The following is a 14,924-nucleotide window of genomic DNA, read 5'->3' on the forward strand; positions in this document are numbered from 1 at the left end:
CTGAAGCTTGCCTTAGTATGGTTACCCACGGTAACATGTCTGCTTGCAACAAAAATCACATAGTACACCAAAACAAGAACAAATGGTTTGAAGAGATAAAGCAAGTATCAAAGCCTTACACACATATGACACAAATGTTGAAATTATCAGATAAGGAATGTAAAATAATTATGTTTAACATGTTAAGGGCTCTAATGTAAAAAGTAGAAAATATGCAAGATCAGATATGAAGAAATGTCAGCATGGAAATGGAAACTATAAAAAAAATCAAAAAGAAATCATTGGGGGGGCCTGGATGGCTCAGTAGGTTAAGTATCTTACTCTTGGTTTTGGCTCATGTCATGATCTCAGGGCTGTGAGATAGAACCCCACTTCAGGTTCCATGCTAAGCATGGAGCCTGCTTAAGATTCTCTCTCTATCTCTGGCCCTCCCCCCATGCACTCTATCTCTCTCTCAAATAATAAATAAATAAATAAAATCTTTTTAAAAAATAGAGAAATCATTGGCATCAAAGTCACAGAAGAAATAATGAAGAATACCTTTTATAGGTTCATCAGTAGACTCAGCAAAAAGAATTAGTAAATTTTAAGAAAAGTCAATAGCAACTTTCCAACTTAAACATGATGATAAAAAAGAATAAAAAAAATAACCCTGAGAAATCCAAGAACTCTGGGATGATATTAAAAGGTATAAATTCATGTAATTGAACTACCAGATGGAGAAGAGAGGAGGCTATGAGAAGTACTTGAAATACCAATGACTAAGAATTTTCCAAAATCAATGACAGGCACCAAAACACATGCTAAGGAGCTAGGAGAACTCTAACAACACCGAGAAAATCTTGAATGAAGCCTGAGAAAAAAGAAAAAAACTTTTATAGAAACAAGGGTAAAAATTACATCAGACTTCCCATAAGAAACTACACAAGCAAGAAGAGAGTGGAGTAAACATAAAGGAGTGCACTTGTGATAAGCACCAGGTGTTGTATAGAAGTGTTGGATCTCTATATTGTGCACCTAAACTAATATTACACTGTATGTTAACTAACTGGAATTTAAGTAAAAACTTAAAAATACATACCTACATACATACATACATAAAAAGATAAATAAATAAATAAATAAATAAATAAATAAATAAATAAATAAAATGCCGGGGTTGGGGGGGCGGAATATGCCATCCTAGGATTCTAGATTCAAGACTTTCTCAGCAAATGATAACTGAAGAAAAATATTAAAATAAGCTTTTCAGGCAGAAGAAAAAATGATATAGACCAGATATTTGGATCTACATAAAACAAAGAGCATCAGAGAAAGAATAAAGGTAAAATAAAATATTTTATTGCTCTTAACTGATCTAAAAGATAACTGATGGCTTAATGTAATAATAATGATAATGTACTAGATGATTATAGTCTATAAATAAGTAAAATAAATGACAGTAATGTTACAAAAGATAGGAGAAATTTATAAATGTAAGATACCTACAGTAAATGTTTAGTAGTATAGTACTATTTGAAGGTGGATTTAGATTAGTTAAAAATGCATAAAGTAAACTCTAGAACATCACTATTTTTTTTTAAATTTTTTTATTGTTATGTTAATCACCATATATTACATCATTAGTTTTTGGTGCAGTGTTCCATGATTCATTGTTTGTTCATAACACCCAGTGCTCCATGCAGAATGTGCCCTCCTCAATACCCATCACCAGGCTAACCCATCCCCCTACCCCCCTCCCCTCTAGAACCCTCAGTTTGTTTTTCAGAGTCCATCATCTCTCATGGTTCGTCTCCCCCTCTGACATACTCCCCTTTTCTTCCTCTCCTGTTATCTTCTTCTTTTTCTTTTTTCTTAAAATATGTTGCATTATTTGTTTCAGAAGTACAGATCTGTGATTCAACAGTCTTGCACAATTCACAGCGCTCACCGTAGCACATACCCTCCCCAATATCTATCACCCAGCCACCCCATCCCTCCCACCCCCAACCACTCCAGTAACACATCACTATTTTTAAGTATAAAAAATATGCTGAGAAGAGTTAGAGTCATCTTAAATGCTTAATTAAAACAAAAGAAGGCAGAAAATGAGAGGTAAAAAGAAACAAAGACCAAATGCAATAGACCAAAAAAAGTAGTTGCAAGATGGGAGATATTAGTCTGGCTACATCAATAATCATTTAAAATGTGAATGATCTAGATACACCAAGTAAAATATAGATATTGTCAGAGTGGATTAAAAAGCAACAATGACACCCAATTATATGTTGACTATAAGAATCCCATTTTATATATAAGGACCTAGGATAAAAATAAAGGGATAGAGTGGCATATGCCCTGTTAACACTAATCAAGAGAAAGCTGCAGTAGCTACATTAATTCAAGGCAAAGTGGACTTCAGAACAAAGAGCCTTATTGGGGTTAAAGGAGGGACATTACTTAATTATAAAGGGGCCAATTCTCTAAGAAACAGAGCAATCCCAAATGTGTATGTATCTAACAAAAAAAGCATAAAAAATTGTGAACAGTCACTGATAGAGGTGAAAGGAGAAACAAACAAATCCACTGTAATAGTTGATGATTTCAACATGTCTCTGTCAATAACTTACAGGTTAAACAGGCAAATATTAAGGGTATAGATGCAGAGCACTGTGAATCAAGACACTTACCAGAATAATCCATACATCTGCAGAAAAATACACATTCTTGTTGAGCTAATATGGAACGTTCACCAGGATAGACCATACTCTGGGCCATAAAAAACACACAAATTTAAATAAGAGAAATAATAAAAAGTATATTCTTAGAAGAAATGGAAATAAATTAGAAATCAATAGCAGAAAGATAGCTGGACATTTCCCCAATACTTGGAGATTATGCAACACACCTCAAACATTAAATAACAAAGAAATATTTAGAAATTGAAGAGAAATTTAAAAATGTGAATGAAATAAAATGAAAATGCAACTTATCAAAATGGGTAAACAGCTAAAGCAATGTTTAGAGGAATATTTATATCATTAAGTGCATATTGTTATTTTTTATTTTTTAATTTTTTAAATTTTTTATGTTGTTAGTCACCATACAGTACATGTATTTAAAAAAAAAAGAAAGATCTGTGTGTTTTACTCAACTAATGAATCGTTGAACAGTACATCAAAAACTAATGATGTATACTATATGTTGGCTAACTGAACATAATAAAAAAAAAAAAAAGAAAGAAAGAAAAAGAAAGCTAACATCAATTACCTGAGCTTCGACCTTAGGAAATCAGAGAAAAGTGAACAACATAAATACTCTGAAGAAAGGAAAAAATAAAAACTAGAAGGAACATCAATACAATTGGAAACAGGAAAACAATAGAAAAGCAACAAAACCCAAAGCTAGTTCTTTAAAAAACAACAACAATAACAACAACAAAAATAAATTTGAAAATCATCTTGCCCATCTGACCAAGAGCAAAAGACTTGAGATATGTTACCAATACCAGAAATGAAAGAGATCTAACCACTGCTGATCCTATGGACATGAAAGAGATAAATGAATACTGTGACCAACTTTGTGCCTCCAAATTTGACAACTTAGATGAAATGGACAATTTCTGGAAAGAGTAAAAGGACCAAAACCCACTCCTGGAGAAATAAATAATTTGAATAACTCCATATCTATTAAAGAAATGGAATTAATAATTAAAAACTTTCAAGGCCCAGAGAGTTCCTTTGAAGAATTCTACCAGGTATTAGAGGAAAGCCTACTGTCAATTCTCCACAAATCTCTTTCAGATAATAGAAGGAGTACGAGCACATTCCAGTTCACTTTTTGAGAATGGAATTAATCTAAAAACATATCAGCTAAACATATTAAAAGAAAACTACAAATGTTAACCTATAGTTATTAGTAAATCTTCATAAATCAATTTCAGTGATATTAGTAAATCAAATACATCATGACCAAGTGTGGTTCATTACAGGAATATAAGTTTAGTTCAATACTTGTAAATCAAAAAACAGTCTGATCCATTATATTAGCAGACTGAATAACAGACTGAATAAGACACAAACATATCATATCAATAGATGCAGGAAAAGTCTCAATATAATTCAACATGCATTCATAATAATAATAAAAACACTCTCAAAAACCTAGGATTAGAAGGACTCTTCCTCAAACTGACAAAATGAATATATGAAAACATAGCTAACATCATACTTAAAGATAAGCAACTGAACACTTTTTTTCCTCTTTTTATTGTTATGTTAATCACCATACATTACATCATTAGTTTTTGATGTAGTGTTCCATGATTCATTGTTTGTGTATATCACCCAGTGCTCCATGCTGAACGTGCCCTCTTTAATACCCATCACCAGGCTAACCCATCCTCCCACCCCCACTCCTCTCTAGAACCCTCAGTTTGTTTTTCAGAGTCTATTGTCTCTCATGGTTCATCTCCCCCTCCGATTTCCCCCACTTCATTCTTCCCTTCCTATCTATTCTTCTTCTTCTTTTTTTTTTTAACATATAATGTATTATTTGTTTCAGAGGTAGAGATCTGTGATTCAACAGTCTTGCACAATTCACAGCGCTCACCATAGCACATACCCTCCCAATGTCTATCTTCTTCAGAAAAGGCAAGAATGTCCTCTCTCACTACACCAATTCAGCATTGTCTTAGAGGTCCTGCATAGGTAATAAGCCAAGGGAAAAAAAAAGGGAAACACAGTGTGAACAGGAAGAAACAAATCTGCATTTATGGACAATGCCCTGATGGACATTATCATCCTTGTAGAAAAACATGGGGAATCTATTTTTAAAAACTCCCAGAAAATAATAAGCAAGTGTAGCAAAATTGTAAGATACAAGGTCAATATACAAAATTTAATAACTTCCCCATATACCAATATTAAACAATTGGAAATTGAAATCAAGCAAACAGTATCTTTTACAGTAATGCAAAAAAAAAAAAAAACTCAAGAACAAATCTAGCAAAATATATATGGGATCTATATACAGAAAACTAGAAACAAACACCAGTAAAATAAACCTAGACCAGACCTGAAATCTTATGCAAAAATAGAATCAAAATGGATCATAGACCCAAAAGTAAAATGTAAAAGTATAAAATGTCTTGAATAAAACATAGGAAAAAAATCTATGTGACTTTGCGTTTGGGTACGAGTTTTTTAGATAAAACTCTAAGAGCATGATCCATGAAATAATAAATAGTTAGGTTGTACTTTATTAAAATTAAAACCTAATGCTCTATAAAAAAATGATGCTAAAGAAAGACAAGTAACTCCTTGGGAGAAAATACTTAGAAAACACATATATCTGCATAACATCTGCATGATATTCTACAATATAATACTGTATGACTCTGTATGATACTGTGAGGATAAATTCATGACAATATACAACTGCTAAAACCCATAGAAGATGCAGCGTAAAGGATGAACCTTGATCTATACAAATTTTTAAAAATCACTTAGAAGGTTGGGGTGTCCCAGGACAGAATATAGACAGTGACTAGAGAATCTAACTGTATTATGAATCTATGCTATATTTTCACTGAAGGGAGTTTAGGAAAAGAGGTTGACAAAAGTAACTTAGTAATAAATGGACACTGTAATATCAAAGGTGAAAGGCTCAGTACACAAAGCACTCCACTTGGTCAAGTTGATTCCCACTGGACTACAGGTTAACAATTTTGAAACCTCTAGCCATGTGTGATATTGTGATTTATGATAAGAAACATATTTGGTCTTTGTGCCCATTTTTGGAACCCGCCATGTGATTAGAAAGTTGGACCTGTCAGTCCCATGCCCAACCTCCTGGGAGGCGAGAGGAGTTGGAGGTGATTTCCATCACTAATGCCCAATGATTTAATCAATCATGTATAGGTAATGAAGCTTCTGTACAAAGCTTCTGATGGTGTTTGTAGAGCTTCTGTGTTGGTGAACATGTGGAGATTCTGCAAGAGTGGTACCTGGAGAGGGCATGAAAGTTTCACACCTTCCCATAAACCTTGCCCTAGACATCTCTGTCATATTCTTTTAAAATAAACCAGCCACCTAGTAAGTACAATGTTTTTTTTTTTTTAGTTCTGTGAGCTGCTATAACAAATTAATCAAACCCAAGGAGGGGTTTGTTGGAACGTCCAATCTATAGCTGTTGGGTCAGAAGCACAGGTGACAACCTGGACTTACATTTGGTGTCTGAAGCCAAAGGGGATAATTTTGTAGGACTGAGCCCTTAACCTGTGGGATCTGAAGCTTTCTCTGGATAGATAGTGTTAGATTGAGATAAATTATAGGATACCTAGCTGGTGTCTACAGCATTACTTAGTGGTCTGGGGGAACCCACACACACACTGGATATTAAGAGGAGAATCATTTCACTATATGTACTAGAATCAAAATAAATGAATGACAGAGGTGAGAGCCAGTTTTCTTGCCATTGGAGTGCAAGGTTACAAATAAGCAAGGGACTAAAATCATCAGTGTGGTACTTGACTGGAGTTGAATATATCAGTATCAACTTATGTTTAGCTTGATATAGGTACATATGTGCACATATAGAAAAAATATAGATATGCATATATAATGAAATAGTATATGCACATATATCCCCTTACTATATCAGCTGAGAGAGCCTAGAGGCAGCCATACCCCATTTGTATGAACACATTCAGTGTCCAGATATTTACTGTACTATTATTCTCCACTAAAAGAAACCAGGACTCTTCAGAGAAATGACTGATTTTATGGCTGAAGCTGGGAATATACAAAATATGCCTGAAGCAATTTGTAGTGCCAGAAGTAAGAAAGTACTAAAAAAAAAAAAAAGTAAACTCACATTTTTGCGTGTATGTCAAAGGGGCACCAGGAGTCAATTGAAAGAACTCCCAATGACCAAAGCTGGAATATTTGAGCAGCTCAATAAATAACGCAGTGTAAGATTCTAGTACAAAGTATAAAATAAATATCCATGAGTCCTTACCCATATAAGTAAGTTATTGAATAAATTTGGAGGAGAGATCAATACCCTGTGCAGAAAAATTCCAAAATTTGTGTGTAGATCTTCCTTCTCAAGTATGTGGTATATCACTCTCCAGTCCGATTATAAGGAAAACATCAGATGAATTCCAGTGGAGGGCATTCTATAAAGTGTCCTACCAGTACTCCTTGGGAATATGGATAGGAAACATTTTGACAATTCAGTTAATGTACTTGTTGTAACAGACGAAGTAAAGCCCAAGAAGTTAGAAAAACAGAAGGAAAGGAAACCCAAAGAAAATCACTGAAAAAATAAATTAGACCCCCAAATAAGAAAAAAAATAAAGATAAGTACTTCATAAAAGATAGCTAGTTTAATAGTCAAGGACCCTCTGTGTGCAGACAATATTCTGCACTGTAGAAATAACACATAATAAAGCACATCTCTGCCCTCAAAATGCTGGCACACTCAGTAGAAAGACACAATCATCAACATCACTAAGTCAATAATGTGGTGGATCTATTGATGGTAAGTGCTAGGGAGAAGAAGTAAGCAGGGAAGAGAAGAGGCAACCTCATTTCAAATCAAGTCTTCAGGGAAGGCGTCACTGAAAATTAATATTTGAACAAAGAAGGACAAGCAGGAGGCTCATCAGGGGCAAAATCTTTGGTTGAGAGTGTGCTTGCAGTCTTTGAGGAGCAGCCTGGAGGCCCGAAAAGCAGTCTTCAAATCCACAAGTACTATGGTGACTGGTGTGGGGTGTGTGAGGGGGCTCCACCTGTTTAAAATATATTCAGCCTTAAATGAGGGGGCTGGGCTGCATCAGAGATGACAAATATATAACATACTCCCCATCTCAGCAACCTTTAGAGACAGTGCTAATTAATCACATTTCTTTTTCCGAATGTGCCCTCAAAATCTCATTGGCATCAAGTGCTGTAACACACTGTCACCCATTGGTCAGAGGTGACAGATTTCCCTTCTAAAATGTGATGGTTTTCTTGAAGTAAGACAAAGACATGCCATCCACGAGTACTTTGGGAAAACGGGGACACAGATGAATTAGAATGGGGTGAGGGAGGAAGAAAGCTGAGCACCATGTATAATAGCCAGATGAGCAGCTGTGTGAGTGAGGTATTGCAACACACCCAAGATGGGCCTTCCCCAAGCTGACCTCTGGGGATGTGGGAGGTTCCAGGAAAGCAGGTAGTGGATGTCCCCTCCTCCAAATGTCTGCAAGCTCCAGGGCTAAAGAACCACCCATTTAGCCTTCCACGTTGCCATTTTTTCCTTCTGTTTTACCCTCCTTGCATTTTCTTTAATGTAATAAGTAACCACAGACTTATTGCAAGGCACTAATTTATTGAAGGAACAAATGGGTTCTTCTTTATTTGCATTCTGGGCACTGACAAAATACAATAATTCTATCAACTGGTATCTCAAATGAGTCAGATTTATAATTTCTCCCAGTTTGATTTGGTCCAAGAATTAAAAAGATTGAAAATATTTTTGGCACTATAATATATATTTTTGGCAACTTAACTGGTGGTAAAATAAAACTCAGCACCAGATATTGAAAGGCTTTCCAATTGATGTTAAATTGCTTCTTCCCAGGAAGGATGAGCAGCTACTCTTTGATGCCTAGAGGGAAAAGTAAGTTCCTTTCTTTATCTAGCACAAAGCAACTGCCTTTATATGCATATTTAAAGCAAAAATTAAGTTAAAAATGCTGATTATATAAAGGGCTAATGTAAGTGGCCTAGGTTGGCTGGGGTAATTCAAATCTTGGGACCAAAAGTCATTCTTCCTGCCTTGGTCTAAGGCTCACCAACAGACTTTAGATTTCAAACTACCTCTGGCTTTCACCCTGGGATTTGTTTTGTTTGTTTTCACCTGCAAGGTAAATGTTTCTGATTGCTATTGGTCAGCATAGAGTGAGGGAGAGATGAATCATTTATTTAATAAATATATATGACTACCTTCTGTGGGCCTGTCATTACTACTACGTGCTAGGTTCAGGATGGGAAATATAAAAGTCGTGGTCCCTGCCTTTGTAAATCTTAGAGTCTAGGAGAGGCCACCTAGGAGAGACCTGTTTCTGAGATTCAGGCCACAGGCATAATATTTATCTACCAGAGGATACAAAATGGTGATCATTGGACAGACTCTGGCCTCAAGTCAGTCTTTTGGGGGTCTTCCTGGGCTTTATTTTAAGTTGAATTCAAATGCCAAAAAAAGATAGTCAATGATTTAAATGGCAGTTGTATTCATATGCCAAAAATTCTCCATTTTAAAGTGTACATTTTAGTGGGTTTTAGCATACAGAGTTGTGCAATGTCACCACTACTAAATGGTGACGATAATAAAAGGCTCATCACCTTTTGAGGTAATGGAAACTCTGAACCCATCAGCGAATATCCTATAAATCCCTCTATCTCTAGCCCAGGAAAACCACTCCTCTATTTTCTTTATGGATTTGTCTATTACAGAAAATTATGTATGACTACAGAAAATATGTGTTCTATTGTGGCTGGCTTCTTTCACTTGTCATAATATTTTCAAGATTCATCCATGTTGTAGCATGTATGAGGACTGTATTCTCTTCCATTGCCAGATAGTATTTCATTGCATGTATAATATTATGATTTATAATACAAAACATATATTTGGGTTTTGTGCCCATTTCTCGCACAGAGCTCCTAAAGGTTTTGGAATTTCCCAAGTTATGAGAGCAATGATGCTTTTTGTTGTGTTACTCAGGGGACATTTGGAAAGCATCTCAGGATGGTTGGTGGGAGAACCAACCATGCAATTGGAGGGTTGGAACATTTCGTACCATCTTCCTGACCTCCAGGGAATAGAATGGGTCCAAAGAATGAGTAGGGCTAAAGTGGGACTAGAGATTGAGTTAAATTGCCAATGATTTCATCAATCATGCCTATGTAATGAAGCCTCCATTTAAAAAATAATAATTGTTTTAAAGGACTAGGTTTAGAGAGCTTCTAGGCTGGTGGCCATACAGACATTTAGGGAGAGTAGTGCATTCAGAGTGAGCATGGAAGATTCATGCCCTTTCCATATGCCTTGCCCTATGCATCTCTTCCATCTGGTTGTTTCTCAGTTATATCCTTTTATAAAAAACTTATAATCTAGTAAGTAAAACATTTCTCTGAATTCTGTGATCTGCTTTAGCAAACTAATTGAACCCATGGAGGGAAGTCACTGAAATTTCCAATCTATAGCGGGTCGATCAAAAGCACGGCTGACCACCTGGATTTGTAATTGGCATCTGAAGTGAAAGCAGTCTTGTGGAATCAAGATCTTAACCTGTGGGATCTTATGCTATTTCTAAAGTGTCAGAATTGAGTGGAGTGGTAGGACACCCAGCTGGTATAGGAGCATCGCTTTGTGATGTGGAGAATCAAAACTTTTAATATGGATATGCCACATTTTATTTATCCACTGATCAGTGGATGGATTTTTTTTTTCTATTTTGGGCTAAACACTTGTGTAGATTTTTGTGGACATATGCTTTTATTTTTTAAAGATTTTATTTATTTATTTGAGAGAGAGAATGAGAGAGAGAGAGAGCACATGAGAGGGGGGAGGGTCAGAGGGAGAAGCAGACTCCTTGCTGAGCAGGGAGCCCGATATGGGACTCGATCCCGGGACTCCAGGATCATGACCTGAGCTGAAGGCAGTTGCTTAACCAACTGAGCCATCCAGGCGCCCTGTGGACATATGCTTTTATATCCCTCAGGTATATATGTAGGAATTAAGCTGCTGGGTCATACGGTAACTCAATCTTTAATATTTTGAGGAACTACCAAACTGTTTTCCAAAATAAATGCACCATTTTAAATTCCCTAAAGCAATGCATGAGTGTTCCAATTTCTCCACATCCTTGTCAAAACTTTTATAATCTGCCTTTTTAAATTTTAGCCATCCTAGCACATGTGAGTAGAATCTCATTATGGTTTTGATTTTCATTTCTCTAAAAACTAATTATGATTATCATCTTTTCATATGCTTATTGGCCATTTGTATATGTATTTTGGAGAAAGGTGTATTCAAATATTTGCAAATTTTTATAATTTGTATATTTGCAGCAAAATTAAATAAAAAGTGCTGGTTGTATAAAAGGCTAACAGAAGTGGCCTACACTTGGCTGTAATAGCTCAACTCTAGGGAGCAGAAGTCCCTATAAACTCACCTATGACTCACTTATCTTGCCTTCATCTGAGCCATGCCAGGCTCACTGGAGGACTGTAGCTTTTCAGCACTCTCTGGCTTCCATTCCATGGCTTGTTTTCCCTCTTTCATAGAAAATGTCTTGGCTTGCTACTGATGACTAGCAGCAAGTTATCATTGAATTATGTTTCAGAAGTCTTTTATCAGGTATGATTTGTTGATATTTTTCCCATTCTTTTTGTTATCTTTTCAAACCCTTGATGGTGTCCATTGAAGCATAAAAGTTTTTAGTTTTGTTGAAGTCTCATTTTTTATTTATTTATTTTTTGCCTTTGCTTTGGTGTTAAATCTAAATTTAAATGCCAAACCCAAGGTCATGAATATTTAATCCTATATGTTATTCTAAGAGTTGTACAGTTTAAGATCTGAACTTTAAGTATAAGATTAATTTGTGGTTGTTCGCTTTTTTTTTTGTCAGTGTGAGGTAGGGGTTCAAATTCATTCTTTGCTTGTGGATTTCTACCTATCCCAGCACCATTTGTTGAAAAGACTATTCTTTCCCCATTTCTTATTTCATTCTTGTCAAAAAAATCGATTGACAATAAGATAAGTATTTATTTCTGAATTCTAAAGTCTACTACACTGATTTTTTTTCTATACTTATGCAGTAACACAGTATCTTAGTAACTGTAGATCTATTGTCAGTTTTGAGATCAAGAATGTGTGATTCCTGAAAATTTATCTATTTCAAGATTGTATGGCTGTTCCAGATCCCTTGCATTTCCGTATGGATTTTGGGACAAACGTGCCAATTTCTGCAAACACAAAAACTTAGGGATTACAACATTAAATTTGTAGATCAATTTGGGGTATATTTCTATATTAATATTACATTTCATATCCATGGACTTAGTATTTCTTTCTATTTATTTAGATCTTTAATTTCCTTCAATGATGTTTTATAACTTTTGAGTGTAAAATTCTTGCAATCTTTGTTAAATGTATTCATAATTATTTTTTCTTTTTTATAATAATTTAAGTGGAATAGCTTTCTTAATTTAATTTTTGGATCCTTTACTTCTAGTATATAGAATACAACTGATTTTTGCATATTGGCATTTTACCTACAACCTTGCTAGACTTCTTTATTAGTTCTACTGTTTTTGTGGATTCCTTATGATTTTATATATAACAATATTATGCATTTGGTTGATAGAGAGTTTTACTCCCTCTTTTCCAGTCTGAATGCCATTTATTTACTTTCTTCCCTAACTACCCTGGATAGAAACTCAAGCCATGATTGGAGACAACCTAGTCTTATTCCTGATCTTAGGGGGAAATAGTGTCTCACCATTAGATAATAAGTTATGGAGTTTTTGTACATTCCTTTCACTAGGCTAAAGAAATATCCTTCTATTTCTAATTTAAACTTTTTTTTTAATTATGGAGGGAGTTTGTCAAATGTTTTGTCTGTGTCTATTGAGATGATTTAGTTTTTGTCCTATAATTATTGGCATATAAAGTTGATTGATTTTGTTAAATTAAATCAAACTTGCATGTATAGAATAAATTCCACTTACTCATAGTGTATAGCCTTTTTTATGTTTTGCTGTTTTCAGTTTGCTAGTATTCTTTTGAAATTTTTACATTTATTTTACATTGTGGTTTATACTGGTCTGTAATTTCTTTTCTTTTGATGTCTTTATTCAGTGTTAGTATCAGGTTAATACTGTCTGTATAGACTAGGTTGGGAATTATTCCCTTTTCTCTTTTCTACTTTGGGGGAAAAATGTAACAGATTAGTATTATTTCTACTTTAAAAAGCTTAGTAGAATTCACCAGTGAAATTATCTGCACCTGGGATTTCCTTTTCAATGGGTTTTCAGTTACTAATTCAATCTCTTTACTTGTTATAGGCATTCAGATTTTTTTTTTCTTCTTGAGTCAAAGTTTGGACTTGGCGTCTTTCAAGGAATGTGTCCATTTCATCATCATAATCTAAATTGTTGGCTTAAAACTTTTCATAGTATTCCCTTTTTTTTTCTCCCAGTTTAAATTCAGATTAGTTAACATGTAATGCAGTATTGGTTTCAGGAGTAGAATTTAGTGATTCATCACCTACATTTAACACATATAACACCCAGTGCTCATCACAACAAGTGCCCTCCTTAATACCCATCACCCATTTAACCCACCCCCCACCCACCTCCCCTCCAGCAACCCTCAGTTTGTTCTCTATATTTAAGAGTTTCCTATGGTTTGTCTCCTGTTTTTTTTTTTAAGATTTTATTTATTCATTTGAGACAGAGAGATACAGAGAGAGAGAGAGAGAGCATGAGCAGGGGAGAGGCAGAGGGAGAGGGAGAAGCAGGCTCCCCACTGAGCCAGGAGCCAGAATCAGGGCTCGATCCCAGGACCCTGGGATCATGACCTGAGCTGAAGGCAGACACTTAACCATCTGAGCCACCCAGGCTCCCCTCCTTCTCTGTTTTTATCTTACTTTTCCATCCCTTCCCCTATATTCACCCATTTTGTTTCTTAAATTCCATATATGAGTGAAATTATATGGTATTTGTTTTTCTCTGACTGACTTATTTCGCTTAGCATAATACGCACTAGTTCCATTCACATCATTGTAAATAGCAAGTTTTCATTCTTTTAATGGCTGAGTAATATTCCACTGTGTGTGTGTGTGTGTGTGTGTGTGTGTGTGTGTGTGTATCACATCTTCTTTTTTTATTCATCTGTCATGCTGGCTCTTTCCATAATTTGGCTATTGCTGATAGTGCTGCTATAAACATTGGGGTACATGTCCCCCTTCAAATCAGTATGTTTGTATCCTTTGGATAAATACCTAGTAGTGCAATTACTGGGTCAGTCATAGTGTAGCTCTATTCTTAACTTTTTGAAGACTCTCTATACTGTTTTCCAGAGTGATTGCCCCAGTTTGCATTCCACCAACAGTGTAAGAGGGTTTCCCTTTCTTTGTATCCTCGCCAACATCTGTTGTTTCCTGAATTGTTCATTTTAGCCATCTGACCTGTGTTAAGGGCTATTTATCTCATTATGGTTTTTATTTGCATTTCCCTGGTGATGAGTGAAGTTGAGCATGTTTTTCATGTGTCTTTTGGCCATTTGTATATCTTTGGAGAAATGTCTGTTCATGTCTTCTGGCCATTTCTTAACTAGATTGTTTATTTTTGGGTGTTAAGTTTGATTTATAGATTTTGGATACTAGCCATCTATCCAATATGTCATTTTCTTTAAAAAAAAGTTTTATCCATTTATTTGACACACACACAGAGAGAGAGAGAGCACAAGCAGGGGAAGAGGAGAAGGAGAAGCAGTCTCCCTGCTGAGCAAGGGGCCCAATGTAGGGCTTGATCCCAGGACCCTGGGATCATGACCTTGAGCCAAAGGCAGATGCTTAACTGACCGAGCCACTCAGGCACCCCCAATATGTCATTTTGAAATATCTTCTCCCATTCCATAGCTTGCCTTTTAGTTTGGCATAGTGTTCCTTTTAAGTGCTGCTCTAACTCCATGCCTTAAATTTTCACTTATCTCCAAGTATTTTTTTTTTTTAATTTCCCTAGTAACATCTGCTCTGACCCCTTAGTTATTTAGGAATAAGATGTTTAGTTTCCATATTTCCCCACCTTTTTGCAGATTTCCCAAGTTGCTTTTTATTATTTATATATGATTTAATTCCACTGTAGTAAACTCTGTTTTCTAGT

The sequence above is a fragment of the Eumetopias jubatus genome, unplaced genomic scaffold (genome assembly GCF_037043125.1).
Source record: "Eumetopias jubatus isolate StellerSeaLion01/CBP00866 unplaced genomic scaffold, mEumJub1_p1.0 scaffold_3, whole genome shotgun sequence".
Taxonomy (NCBI): Eukaryota; Metazoa; Chordata; class Mammalia; order Carnivora; family Otariidae; genus Eumetopias; species Eumetopias jubatus.